Source organism: Sparus aurata, chromosome 15 (assembly GCF_900880675.1).
Source record: "Sparus aurata chromosome 15, fSpaAur1.1, whole genome shotgun sequence".
NCBI lineage: Eukaryota > Metazoa > Chordata > Actinopteri > Spariformes > Sparidae > Sparus > Sparus aurata.
In genome coordinates this window covers 30,742,155-30,756,887 of record NC_044201.1, presented here as the reverse complement: position 1 = coordinate 30,756,887, position 14,733 = coordinate 30,742,155, and the positions used below count along the sequence as shown (strand labels likewise).

Here is a 14,733-nt window from a genome sequence, read left to right as displayed (position 1 = left end):
GTGACATCGTGTTGTCTGTTAATAATCGATACTGGAGGCTGGCGGCGGCGGGTCTCCGGGGGGACGTGATGATGGAGCCCGCCGGCGTGTGTGTGTGATGAAAAATTAAAAAGTGCGACGTGGTTTCAAACATCGTCTACTTCGGTGTCTGGTTTCTGTCACGCTCAACTTCCTTTGATTCAGCACACAGCGAGTCTGACACCAGAGAAACACTTTGACCGCCGCGCTGAATGCCACGTGTTGATTGGCAGCAGCAGCGGCGGCCGTTTAAAGGAACAGTCCGCCCCGTCATCTCCTCCCTGTAGGCTGATGGAGCCACAGCCACAGACCAGTGTTCAGACTGTGTTTCCACATGGATATATTTAACAGGACGTTTCCAGACGTGTTCCTGCTGACAAAACCAGATATTTTAAGCTGAAACATCTTTTTCTAACTCAATCCAGAAGTTTTTGTGCTGAAACCCGATCAGACAAAAATCAAACTGTTGGTTGCAACAAATCATATCTTGAATCTGTGTTTTGCAGAAACATGTACGTGGACCCTGGTGATCTGTATCTCTGCAGCCTGTTCAGGTTTAGAGGTTATTTGGGAGGTGTGCGTCCGTGTCGCGGGTGATTCGGCCGTCTGCCTCTTCAGACTCTTTGTTAAGTGGCTTCTAAGCTGCTGCAAAGCTGAAGTTTAAAGGGTGACTGCCAGAGCCGCTGACCCCCGAGCTGCCAAACAAAGTCCTTCACAGGTCATTAGCACCGACTTCCACTCAGCTAATCCCGGCCCGTGCAGCCCGACGAACACCGGGACGAGAGAGGACGAAGACGTGAGGGCCGAACGACCTCCAGAGCTTCAACACGCAGCAGAACCAGACAAACTGCTGCAAACATCCTCGAATATCACAGTTCATATTCACAACAATCATCCAGCAGTCAAACATCACGAGTCAGTTACTCAAATCAGATCAGATCTGAAGGAGACGCGTCGATCTCCCGCTGAACATTCGGACATTTTGTCCCGTCTGACTGTAACGTTTCCACTTCCTGATGAACGAGCCGCGTCCGTCCTGCTGGCTCAGATAATGAGTTCAGATCTCAGCGGGAGGCAGAACAACGTCCTCCTGTGATATCATGAAGCCAGTTTAACACCGGCCGCCACGTCTATCTGCTGCTGCTGCTGCTGCTGCTGCAAACTTTAAGAATAAAAGCCTGAATGTTCGATAAGATTCAAACACAACAAAATGTGAATAACACTGTAAATGTTATTAATCAGATGTGGACGAGACACAAACTGCTCTCAGGTACGTCTGAACACGTTTATTATTGTTTCATTTATTTCTTCTTATTAATATTTTATAGTTTCCTCTGACTTCATGCTGCAGGTTTACTGATGTCAAACGACTTCGAACGATAAGATTTAATTAAGATTAATGATGTTGTTGGTTGTTGGAGGTTCAGTTGTGACTTCAAACGTCCTCTCAGGGCAGAATTTAAGTTTGTGAAATATAAAATGTTAAAAGATCGAAAATACCAAATAATATAAGTTTTGAAAATAACAATAAATAATTCATTAATATAAATATGATAATTACAACACAACTGTGACATTTTGTACAATGTGTTGATTTGTTTTAATATTAATACTTTTGATTCTGAATGCAGAGTTTCTTCTAAAGTATTTTATTCTGTTTTTATCATCTTATTGATTTTTTTAACTTAATAAACATAAAGAACAAAGTTTATCCTCAGCACACTGCAGCGAGTGTTTCCTTCAATAAATATCTTATCACTTCTTCAACAGTCACTTTATTGACTAAAAATTAACTAACTTTTATTATCTGGAGGAAAACACTGCACTTTATACTCTATTACATTCATGCGATACCTACAGATTACATGCTGCATCAGAGTTACAGTCGTATATTTTTAAATTCATTTAAAAATTAACAACAGAAAAAAAACAATGATTCCAATAATCAGAAGAACACTGAACATCAGAGCTGATCACATGACTGAAGAGTATAACCTGCGTGCGTTTCATTTGCTTTTATTATTCACTCCATTTATTTGATGCATTAAGTTACTAGTTACTTTACAGATTACATTCTGCGTCAGAGACGAAGTCGAGTTTTTTTAAATTCATCTTTCGGCAATGAGATAAAAAAAACAGATTCTGAAAATCAGAAAGAAAAAAAATATATATATATTGTAATAGATTACCAGGCAGGCCGGTAATAGAGTATTAGCTGCATGTGCAAGATACTTTTACTTTTGATACTTCAGTACATTTAATAGCAGAAACTTAAATACTTTTAATTTGCACCAAAGTAATATTTTAACACTGTAACTTTACTTTTACTCGAGTACAACTGTCGAGTACTTTTTACAACAACCATTTTGCATAAAGAGTTGTTTTATTTATGATACTTTAAATTACATGTTGTAACTAATATACTTTACTTTTTCTAAAGTTAGATTTATAAATACAGAGTATTTTAATTGTTCAGTAAAATCTCTCAGTCCGTCTCATTTCCTGCTTCCTTCCTCCTCTTCACTACTTTCTGTACATGTTACTCGACACTTGATGACTTTAGTTACAGTTACTTTACAGATTACATGCTGCATCAGAGTTACAGTATTTTAAATGAATTAATTTCATCAGACATGAAATGTAAAAACAACTGAAGTGATTGTGATGATGTGAAACATGCTGAACATTGTAAGTGACGAGCAGCCGGGCCGATACCGGGTCGACCCACAGAACACACACGGCTGGTACTTCCTGTTACTGGTACTTCTGATACTTCACTACATTTAACATCTGATACTCTGAGACTTTTACTCGAGTACTTTCACTTTGACCAGAGTCGTATTTGAACAGCGCGTCTTTATTTGACTGCAGTGTGAAGTTTAACACGACGAGGCCGTTTGACACAAAGAGACGTTTTAATTCTGATACTTTAAACTACTTTTGTAACTAAAATACTTTTACTGAAGTCAGATGTTAAATACAGAGTTTATTTTGTGTTATTGCTGCTTTTACTTCAGCGGAAGATCTGAGTTACTTCTCTTTAATCTACGTGTGGAAAATCAACTTTTACTTTTATTACCAGATAATTAAATACTTTTACTCTGGTAGTTTTATTTTGATACTTTAAAAAACATTTTGTAGCTAAAACTTCTGTTCTTTTAATCAAAGTCAGATTTTAAATGCAGAATATTTTTTGTGATACTTTCGTTGGTGTTTTTTGTGATTTCTGTTTGTTCTTTGTATTTTTTAAGCTACTTTTACTTGAGTAGAGGATCTCAGTTACTTCTTCGGCCTCAGTTACTTCTGATGGCTCTGCATCATTTCTGATTATTGTGATTTCAGCTTCTTATGTTCGTTAATCTCTTCATCGGCTTTACAAACATCTTGGCAGAGCCGCAGCTGAACGGCAGCCAGCAGACGAACACAGCGACGCGTTCACAGACGTTTGTTGATCATCGTTGTCGTGTAAAATTAAGAAGATCTCAGTTACTTCTCTTTAATCTACGTGTGGAAAATCAACTTTTACTTTTATTACCAGGTAATTAAATACTTTTAATCTGGTAGTTTTATTTTGATATTTAAAAAACATTTTGTAGCTAAAACTTCTGTTCTTTTAATCAAACTCAGATTTTAAATGCAGAACATGTTTTGTGCTACTTTCGTTGGTGACTTTGTGATATTTGTGATTTCAGCTTCTTGTGTTTGTTCGTCTCGTCATCGTTGTTACAAACATCTGAAGACATTTTCTGTCTCATTTTGTGGAAAACTTTGATGTTGATTATTAAAAGTTAACGATCACACAGACGTTAAAATGAGACGATTCACTGAAACAAACAAATGAAATTCAGCCTGTGGACGTTCCTGCGGCGACACTGTGAAATCTGACAAACTGATCATCTCCTGAAACTTTCACAACTTAAATTTAGAAATAGTCGACTTCACTTGTGATTCTGGATCATCAGTTTAAAGTCGGCTGGTAAAACTTTCGTTGTTCGACAGATATTTGAACTTCTCGATCACAGCCGAGTCAGATTTTGTGTTATTGCTACTTTTACTTAAGTAGATCTCAGTTACTTCTTATTCTCTTTAATCTACGTGTGTAAAATAAAGTTTTGATTCTTCAGCACATTTATTACCAGGTAATTAAATACTTTTACTTTACTAGTAGATTTATTTTGATACTTTAAAAAACATTTTGTAGCTAAAACTTCTGTTCTTTTAATCAAAGTCAGATTTTAAATGCTGAATATTTTTTGTGATACTTTCGTTGGTGTTTTTTGTGATTTCTGTTTGTTCTTTGTATTTTTTAAGCTACTTTTACTTGAGTAGAGGATCTCAGTTACTTCTTCGGCCTCAGTTACTTCTGATGGCTCTGCATCATTTCTGATTATTGTGATTTCAGCTTCTTATGTTCGTTAATCTCTTCATCGGCTTTACAAACATCTTGGCAGAGCCGCAGCTGAACGGCAGCCAGCAGACGAACACAGCGACGCGTTCACAGACGTTTGTTGATCATCGTTGTCGTGTAAAATTACGAAAATGTAAAATATGACACAAACAGACTCTGCGGTGCGTTCACACTCCTGAACCTCTCACACGTCTTGTTGTTCTGGAGACCCGTTCTGTGTTCAGAAGCTTCACAGAAGATAAAGATCATCAGCTTCCCGTCGCTGCCGGTGAAATCTCTCTGAAACAAACTCAAACTGCAGCAGCTGGTTCTGTTTCCACTCCAGCGACTGAACGAGACGGAGTTTCATCACAAAGTGTTCAATCTGGACTCTCGTGTGTTCAGAACCATCCGAGCGTTCAAGATCCTTCTGAAAGAGACGTCAGATCATCAGCCGACCCGCTGCAGGATCAGTTCTGTTCGCTCACATCAGACAATGATGAGAAGTCTTATTAAATCACACAGATATCATTTATTTAATATTTGATTTTACTCTTTAATAAGTTAAAATCATGTTGATAACTTCATTTTTCAGTATTTGTTAATTCAAAGGAGTCACCAGTGATCCAAGAACATGTTATCTGGAGAGAACCGGACCGGTACTGACGACAAGTTTCAACTAAATAAGATGTTAAACACGATTTTAATTAAATTTGTCTTTAGCATCTCTTCTCGGTGAATGAAACTCCAGCTGTGTTCAGGGAACACTGCGAGCCGCAGGGTTTGCTCCACCTCTCGACCTACATTTAGACAAAGTTAACCTAAATTTAGATCAAATCTGAAATGGATCTAATGTTGCTGAAGCCACTCAAGTGGAAGTTTAATTATAATTCAAAATAAAACATGCAGAAATAAGTGTGAATTTAAAGCAGGTGGAATCAACTCTTCAGTGTGTGAAATCTGCTGCAGTGGACGACGTTCGTGAGGAAGAAAATATCACGAAACTGAGAATAAAACTCTTTATTTACAGTAGAAATGTTGTTTTATATGTCGGCTTTCCTGAGAATAAAATACTGAACGGTTATTTCAGAGACACGCGGTCACGACGCAATTTTGAATTCATGATGCCGCGTCTCAAAAAGACAAAAACACTCGGCTGTGATCGAGACGTTCAAATATCTGTCGAACAACGAAAGTTTTACCAGCCGACTTTAAACTAAAGATCCAGAATCACAAGAAAAGTCGACTATTTCTAAATTTAAGTTGTGAAAGTTTCAGGAGATGATCAGTTTGTCAGATTTCACAGTGTCGCCGCAGGAACGTCCACAGGCTGAATTTCATTTGTTTGTTTCAGTGAATCGTCTCATTTTAACGTCTGTGAGATCGTTAACTTTTAATAATCAACATCAAAGTTTTCCACAAAATGAGACAGAAAATGTCTTCAGATGTTTGTAACAACGATGACGAGACGAACAAACACAAGAAGCTGAAATCACAATAATCACAAAGTCACCAACGAAAGTATCACAAAACATATTCTGCATTTAAAATCTGAGTTTAGTAAAAAAACAAACAGAAGTTTTAGCTACAAAATGTTTTTTAAAGTATCAAAATAAAACTACCAGAGTAAAAGTATTTAATTATCTGGTAATAAAAGTAAAAGTTGATTTTCCACACGTAGATTAAAGAGAAGTAACTGAGATCTTCCGCTGAAGTAAAAGCAGCAATGACACAAAATAAACTCTGTATTTAACATCTGACTTCAGTAAAAGTATTTTAGTTACAAAAGTAGTTTAAAGTATCAGAATGAAAACGTCTCTTTGTGTCAAACGGCCTCGTCGTGTTAAACTTCACACTGCAGTCAAATAAAGACGCGCTGTTAAGATACGACTCTGGTCAAAGTGAAAGTACTCGAGTAAAAGTCTCAGAGTATCTGATGTTAAATGTAGTGAAGTATCAGAAGTACCAGTAACAGGAAGTACCAGCCGTGTGTGTTCTGTGGGTCGACCCGGTATCGGCCCGGCTGCTCGTCACTTACAATGTTCAGCATGTTTCACATCATCACAATCACTTCAGTTGTTTTTACATTTCATGTCTGATAAAATAAATTAATTTAAAATACTGTAACTCTGATGCAGCATGTAATCTGTAAAGTAACTGTAACTAAAGTCATCAAGTGTCGAGTAACATGTACAGAAAGTAGTGAAGAGGAGGAAGGAAGCAGGAAATGAGACGGACTGAGAGATTTGACTGAACAATTAAAATACTCTGTATTTAAAACAGGAAAAGAACATTTTATCTACAAAATGTTCTTTAAAGTATAAAAACAAAAACGACTCTTTATGCAAAATGAAAATACACGGTGTTGAAATATTACTTTGGTGAAAATCAAAGAAACAAACATAAATAATACCACAATAAAAATAGTTCAGTATCTGATATTAAATGTATTTAATTATAAAAAAGGAAATTATAAACGTATAAACTCGATTATTCTGTATTTTTCTTTTCTTTCAGTGATTTTTTTCATCTGATTGCCGTTAAATAATTGATAATAATAATAAAACGCTCTGATTCAGAATCTACAGAGTAACTGGTAAATAAATATGTCACAGAACATGTAAACTATGTGATAAATCCTAAATATAACGTCCGTGTTATTGATCTGAGTCCGATCAGATTAATAATCCTGCAGTCGTACGAGGTTTCACCTGGATAAATGAATAATCGTCAGTTTCAGGAGGAGGCGGTTGAATCCTGACGCGACCGATCAGCTGTGAGCAGAAACTTTACTGCACTTTGTTTGTTTGACAGAAACGCAGCAGGAAGTTTGATCCTCCGGACATCATTTCAGAATAAAAGTGAGGTGTAAACGTGTGGAGTGAAGCTCGTCATCATCAGCTCGGACGCAGACGGACAGACGGACGCTGACAGCGGCTGTCACTTCCTGTCGCCTCCATGTTGTTGTTGTTTGTGAGTGACGGCTGAAGAATCTGCTGCTCGTTAAAGACACGAAGCCTCGAGTGTGTTTAGACAACCAGCGTTCAGAAATGTCACATTAACAGTTAATTAAACTAAAGTTTGCAGTTATTTTACTCATTCGGCAGATCTGGAAACAGTTTTCATCTGCTCACGATGTGATCGACTCAAACTAACGACTTCCAGCAGCTGACAGACTTTTAAATAAAGAAAATAACAGAATTAAAGACTCACTGATGATTTAATGGATCTAAAATATTCACATGTTGAGTCAGAAGAGAACAAAAGTGTAACATTCAGATCTCTAAAAACTATTTTAAGAACTTAAACTGAATAAAATGAAGCTTTTTTATTTGAGACAGTTGATAAGAAACAGAAAATGAAACATTAATAAACTTTATTAACAGTTCTTTCACTGTTAACGAGCAAGAAAATGCTTCTGAATCATTTATCAAACAATTGTGTGATTGTTTCCACTTTTATAATAAACAAATGTTCAATTCAAGTTTAATCAACGATGGATTTTATGACGTTTTATAAACAGAAAAGCTTCACTTCATCTGAGAAAGTTCCTCGAATAGTTTTAAAAGTCTAAAAGTTGACAAATCTACACATTCAGAATTAAATCCAGCAGTAAATCTAAAACAATATGATTTTCTTCATTTATAAATGACTGAAGTGATCTATTTTAGTTGATTTGCTTGTTTTCTTAAAGAGTTAAAGACGGCAGAGCAGCAAATAAACGTCTTGAACGTGAAGTTATTTTCTGTCTTTCTGTTTCAGTTATTTTTTTGCGATGTTTCATGGATTTATTGAACATCTGAGAGAGGAAACAGGACGAGAGAGGAGGAGGGGAGGACGACGAGCAGGTCACAGGTCGGACTCAAACCACCGGGTCTCTGCAGCGAGGACACAGACGAGCCGGTCCGGTTCTGTTCAACCTCCAATAGAAGCTTTAAAAATCAGAACCGGACCGAAAGTGATGACTTGTTCTCAAACTCTCCACTTCTGATCTAAATTTAATGTGATTTTTCGTGGACTTTGGTATTTTCCCACCCTGCTGACAGTCAGTGAACGCAGCACAGTTTATTATTATCATCTTTAATAAAAATGTGTTTTTATCCTGATCAAATCGTGATTCGTTGTTCTGTTCTTTAAATGTTTCAACATTTGTTTGCTTGTGTTTAATTTACACTGAAGTTATTTAATGTTTCTGTATTTTAACGTCGTCTAGATTTAATTTAAGAACGATTGTTTTCTGTTTTCTGTATTTCAGATCGAGTGCGTCGGCCTTCAGAAGCTTTAAACTCTGTCAGATGCTAATTTCAACCTTTGCTTCATAGTTAATGTTCCTGTTTGTGTCCTGTGTTGTTGCGAGGGGGCGGAGCCTGAAGATAAACTGCGTCTTTATATCTTATACATCTGCAGAAACATCTGGACACGTTCACAATCTGAAGTCTGTAAACCAGAAACATTAAAGCTTCGTTAAATTATCACAAACGTTTGTCTGCCACAAACAGTTTCTCTGGTGGAACTAGAAAATAATTTCTAAAATGATAACAAGTCAAAAAAATGTGAAATAAATGTTAAACACATTAATTTTACTGTCTTAATTTGATTTAAATGTTATCGTCTGTCATTGTTAAATCAAATAATAAAGATTTTACATCTCAGATTGGTTCAAATCTGTTATAAAGAAGATAGAATATTTATGTTCTGGCCAAAAAAATTAATAAAATACAATAAATGATAATGCATTTACAGCTTCAGCTGTTTTTTGTGTTTCATTCTTTAGTTTAAATTCAAGAGAAATCAGAGAACATGTGGAATAAACACATTCTGTGTTTTCATACTGAGCTGCTGAACATTTAGAGATGTTTCTGCAGAATGTGAAGAAATATGTGTAAATACAATTCAAACATATTTATTCACAGCTACAATAAATGTTTATAAAACAGTAAAATATACAAATATATGTCTGAATATTTACATTAAATATAAATAAATAAAGAGTCACAGAATCCATAATGTCAAACTGGCTCGTAAAGGAAAAAAATACACCAGAAGGAAAGTAGATCAACCCCCTCATCACACACACACACACACAGACTCACACACACACACACACACACACACTCACACACACACACACACACACACACACACACACACACACAGACTCACACACACACACACACACACACACACACACACACACACAGACTCAAACACACACACACACACACACACACACACACACACACACACACTCACACACACACACACACACACACACACACACACTCACACACACACACACACACACACACACACTCACACACACACACACAAATGTAAAATGTTTTTGTATCTAAATGAACGATTCTTTGATCACAACGTAAAGAAATCGAGTTTAAATCCACGTCTACATTCTGACATTTCAATAAATATAATTAAAAACTATTTTCACAATATTCTCATTTTAAAATAATCAAGTTTCGAGCGTTAAAACATGTAAAACGATCCGAGAATATCTTCAAAATGTTTAAAAATAACGCGTGAATGTGTGCAAACAGCCGTCACGTACACACGGATCTCTGGTCTAAAGCCTCCAATCTGCTTTATTTTGGCGGGATTAGGGTTTAAAACCTTAAATGAAGTTATTTAAACCTTTAATCTTTAACAGGTCCCACTCCTAAAGTTTCGACTTCCTGTTTTATTTGGCGTGTTGTGTGTTGGTCGGGTTTAAAGGGCCTCTGAGGTGTAAAATTTAAATGTTGTGTTTGTGGAGCAAAAAGGTTAAAAGTGTGTTTGGAGCAGTTTCACACATCAGACGAACATCGACAGCGTTGTAGCGACACGTTGACGTTTCCTGTTTTTTATTCTTTTGAACTCAGCTCGCGGTCGACGAGCGTTTGGGTCGGATGTATTTTGGCAGCGTCTGTCGGCGTCGAGCCCTCCGTGGCTTCGCATTAAGGGCATCGGCTTCAACCGCAGACAAACTGCAGCAAAACTGTGCTGCAGTATTTTCAAACAAACAACGCAAATGGAAAAAAAAAAAGAGAAGCGCCGTGACCCGCAGCTCGCTCCCGCCCCGCCCCCCGGTGAAGATCGCGTGCAGAACCCAGGCAACCCAGAGCGAGCTGAGGGAGCGCTCGCTGCTGCACACCCAGGCGACGTGACCTGCCCTTCGCCAACAGCACGGCGATGTGGGGGCTGCCCGACTCCACTGAGCATGCTCAGTAGCATCCGCAGCGTTTCGTGACAACACTAATAGTCTGCATGGATCACTGGCACGCAGAGTCACTTCTAATTAGAATTATCTCAATCTTCCAGCAGGGCTTGTGCTTTTTTTTTCGTTCTTACGTCGAGCGGCGGCGTCTGAGTGGCCCGGCGAGCTGCCAGTCATCCCGCAGACTCCGCCCCCCCTGCTCCCTCCTCCTCACCTCCTCACCTCCCTTCGCTTTCACCTCGGTCAGAGGGCCGGCCTCCACACCTCCCCCCTCCCCTCCCCCGTTACTCTACAACAGGAAACTAAAGAGGGGAGGAAGGGGGACATCCCAACACGCTCTTCATCCTCACCTCGTGACTTCACGCTCGGTTATGTATGCATGCTTTCACCTCCGCGGCGTGTTTTCTACGTCCATCCTTCGTGCATCCTTCCTTCCTTCCTTCCTCCCTACGATGTGCTCTGAGGGGATTTTCATCCAACCAGCTGTGCGGCGAGGGCGCGTGGAGGCTGACCCGCTCCCGAGCCGTTCAGCCATCTTTAACCGACCTCCTCCATCGAGTGTTGGGCCACAGAGGCGAGCTGCTGCGCTGCGAGGTGGCAGGGGGTGAATTCAGGGGGGCGGAGGTGGAAAGTGATGGATGTCACCCCACCGGCTCTGATTATAGCCGAGTAATTGACTTTATTTAGGGGGAAGGAAGTGATTCATCCTCCTGCACTCAGCCGCCGCTGAGCCGCCGCCGCGCTCGCTAAAGAACAAACTGTCTTCTTTCTCTAAAGCCACTTTGTTCTTTTTGTTCGGGTTTAATCTGCGTTTCCGTTGCCGTCACTCGGCTCTGCAGTGACCTGCAGCCAGCGTGAAAACAGAAACGCTGCGACCTGCAGGCTTCACAAGCACGAGGTCAAAGGTCAGACGGGCCTGACGGGCAGAACAAAGAGTCACACAGGAAGTTAGAATAATGTTTTCTCTCCCAGTTAAACTAAATACACAAGTTGATTCAATTTAAAGTTCTAGTTTTTTTTACTTTCAGCTCACAAACACGAGTTCTTCTAACAGGAAGTTAGGATGAATTTCAGTTTAAGAGTTCAATCATTAAAACAAGTTACTAAAGACTTCCCAGCATGCTTTGTCTCAGAGTTAAACCCCTCTGAGACCTTCTGTCTTTACAGTTTAAAGATGGAAAACTTGCCGAGTGTCGAATGGAGAAGGAAGTCAAATTTGTGTAAAAGAAGGGAGTCTGAAGAAGAAGAAGAAGAAGAAGAAGAAGAAGAAGAAGAAGATTCCCAGGTCAACAAACAAGTTAATATTCAGCTCAAATTTATAAACCAGCGTCGACCAACAATCAGCGATCTTTCTCAGAATCTGCTTCCTTTTCTTTGATGTCTAAAGTTAATTATCAGTCCAACATCAGTCAGATGATTTACAGCGTTAGCTTCCTTCATGAGTCAGAAACAAAGAAAACTAAATTAAAGCATAAAAACATCAGAAAACAACCTGAAATTTCTTTCACATCCTGTTGTTTTGTTACCGACAGATTATTTATGAAACGAGGACAAACAGAGAAAAAGACTCTGAGCAGAAAAGTTGATCAGACTTTCACGGAACATTTAAAGGAGTCACGCAGAGTTCAGGAGCAGAAGGTGAGACCGGATCTAAACTGCCCGTCACAGGCGGACGGACGAGGCCGGACAGGCCGACACGTCTGCGATGGACGGACGGGCGAGAGGAAAGAGACAGAAACGAGAGGACGGCGTCGCGTCAGACGGACGGCCGGTCAGTCAAACAGACAGACGGACGGACGGCCGCGTGAACAGAACCGACTGGTGGGAAAAGACGGCGGGATTGAAAGCGGCAGGCCGACAGAACCGATCCTCGGTTCAGTCCCGAGCCTGAAAATAAGTTTGTGCATTTAGGAGACGTGAGCGAGGCGGCGGGGTCGCCGGCAGGTCAGCTGCTGTTTTAGATGCTACTAAAGGTTTTTTAACATGTTGTTGTGTTTTGACCTCCACGGCCACCGTAGCTCAGTCTTTAACTTTCAAAATAAAACTTGTGCACCGACAGTGTTAAGCACTTTATTCATCCATGTTGTTGGTTTGTGATGAAGATTCATTGATCATCAGAATAATAAAGAATCTCCAGACTTCCTGAAACAAAATGGTGTCAAATCTTTTGTTGAGTTTGAGACGGTTTGAAGGTGAACAAAGAGGCGGAGCTTCAGTGACAGCAGGAGGTGAAGGAACACACGGAGGAGGAGGTCCCACAGGCAGAGTGACGAATAAAATCAGTTTCTACACGTTTTTCTAGGGCTGCTCGATCATTATCACGATTATTAAAGACGATTATTCATTGATATGAGAACGAGCACTTATTGAACTTTAAACTCTGGTATTTCTTTTAACACGATAAGTCTGAATGGAAAAAAATGCAAATAAATAAGAGAAAAATGCATCAATAAAATGAATTAAATAATATGCAAAATATAATGCTGTTGACGAGATGGTAACACAGTGTGTCCTTAGTTGAGGACTGTGTGGAGGCGGCAGGAGCCGAGGAGCTTTTCATGTTTGCGTTTCTTTGTTCCTTCACTACTTGGTCATGTATTACTCTGTGTGTGGACTTTACACGGTTAGATAAATTGGTCGTGTTCCCTCGAGGTGCAGACACGGTCGCGTGACGTATCTTCCACAATATCTTCGTTTGTTGTTCGAAGTGTTTCCACACCACAGAATTCGCTTCACCTTTCCTCCCGACCAAAGGCTGCATTCTGCCTTCTTCTACACGTTTTTTCAAAACACGCACCGGTGTGGCTGAAAGCGACAATCTTCAGGCGGGAGCGGGGCGGAGTGCACAGGTGGAGATGGAAGGGTTCGCTGCATTTACCACACAAGACACGGCGTGCAGCAGATGATGGTTTTATTACGATTACCTTGTTTTCATGATCGATGGAAGCCAAAATCAAAATCAAAATTGAAATTCAATTAATCGCCCAGCCCTGGTTTTTCTGCTGTTTACTTTTAAGAGGAGCTCAAAGAGGAGAAGACGGTGCAGAAGATACTGATGGAGACGAAGAGAAGGAGGAGTGGAAGGATGTGAGGGTGGAGGAGGGGAGGAGAAACAGAGGCAGCAGCAGCAGGAGGTGGGCGAAGGTCACGGCTGAGATGAAGGCAGCGAGGAGATGGAGGAGGGGGAGGAGAAGATGAAGAGGAGGCGATGTAGAGGAGCAGGAGGCGAGGTGAGGGGGTGAACAAGGATCAGCACCTTAAACCTGCAGAGTTTTAACAGGGCGTGGCCTGTTTGATCTCCCCGTCACCTCCTTCACCTCCTAGCCACTAAAAACAAGCTTGTGAGCCAATGAGGAGGCCAGAAACCTTCCTCCTCCTCCTCCTCCTCTTCTTCTCCTCCTTCAGTGTTTTTCAGCGGCGGGCCGGTTGCGTGACCACTAATCACCTCCGAGGGTGAAGAGGCTCGAGCAGCCGGCCGCCGCGGCTCTGGTCAGCTGATCGGCTCAGCTCGTGGTCGATGATGCAGCTGCGAGGTGTTTTAGATAAAAGAGGCGACGAGCGAGAGGTCAGAGGTCAAACTCAGAGCTGAGACTGTACGTGTTGTCACAGCGGCTGCCGGAGGAGACGAGACGCCCGAGGACGAGAAGGAATCCTGCAAATACATCTCATAATGATAACTAATAAATCAATACAAAGACAGAAACGTTCCTGATTGATCTGGACCTTTAATTCATCTTTTGTCTTCATTTAAAGAAGCTGAACGTTTTCTTCAGAGCTTCACTTAAAGGAGCAGACCGGCTAAATTACTTTAAATAATTCAAACAGAAACTTCAAAGGTGTTTTAGAAATGTTGGATATTTTTATTTTCTACAGTTCCAGGCAGAATTAATTAATTAATCAAAGCATTACTGTACTTTGATTTCTGTATTTTATAAATTATATACATGAGAAAACTGCAAAAACTGACTTTAAATAAACATAAAGACAAATAAAAGTATTATTTCTGTGTTGTGACTCATTACAAACTCTCTCACATACACACACACACACACACACACACACACACACACACACAGACTCACACACACACACACACACACACACAAAGTAAAAGTAA

The 14,733-nt window shown here is 40.0% G+C and overlaps 1 long non-coding RNA gene across 1 annotated transcript; it reads left to right on the top strand.

Moving 5' to 3' along the window:
- Positions 1-1,180: 1,180 nt before the first annotated feature.
- On the top strand, positions 1,181-8,461 carry LOC115596148 (uncharacterized). Its single transcript, XR_003986853.1, has 3 exons — positions 1,181-1,288; positions 7,220-7,378; positions 8,168-8,461. It is a non-coding gene; the product is annotated as an uncharacterized LOC115596148 (long non-coding RNA).
- The last annotated feature ends 6,272 nt before the right edge of the window (positions 8,462-14,733 follow it).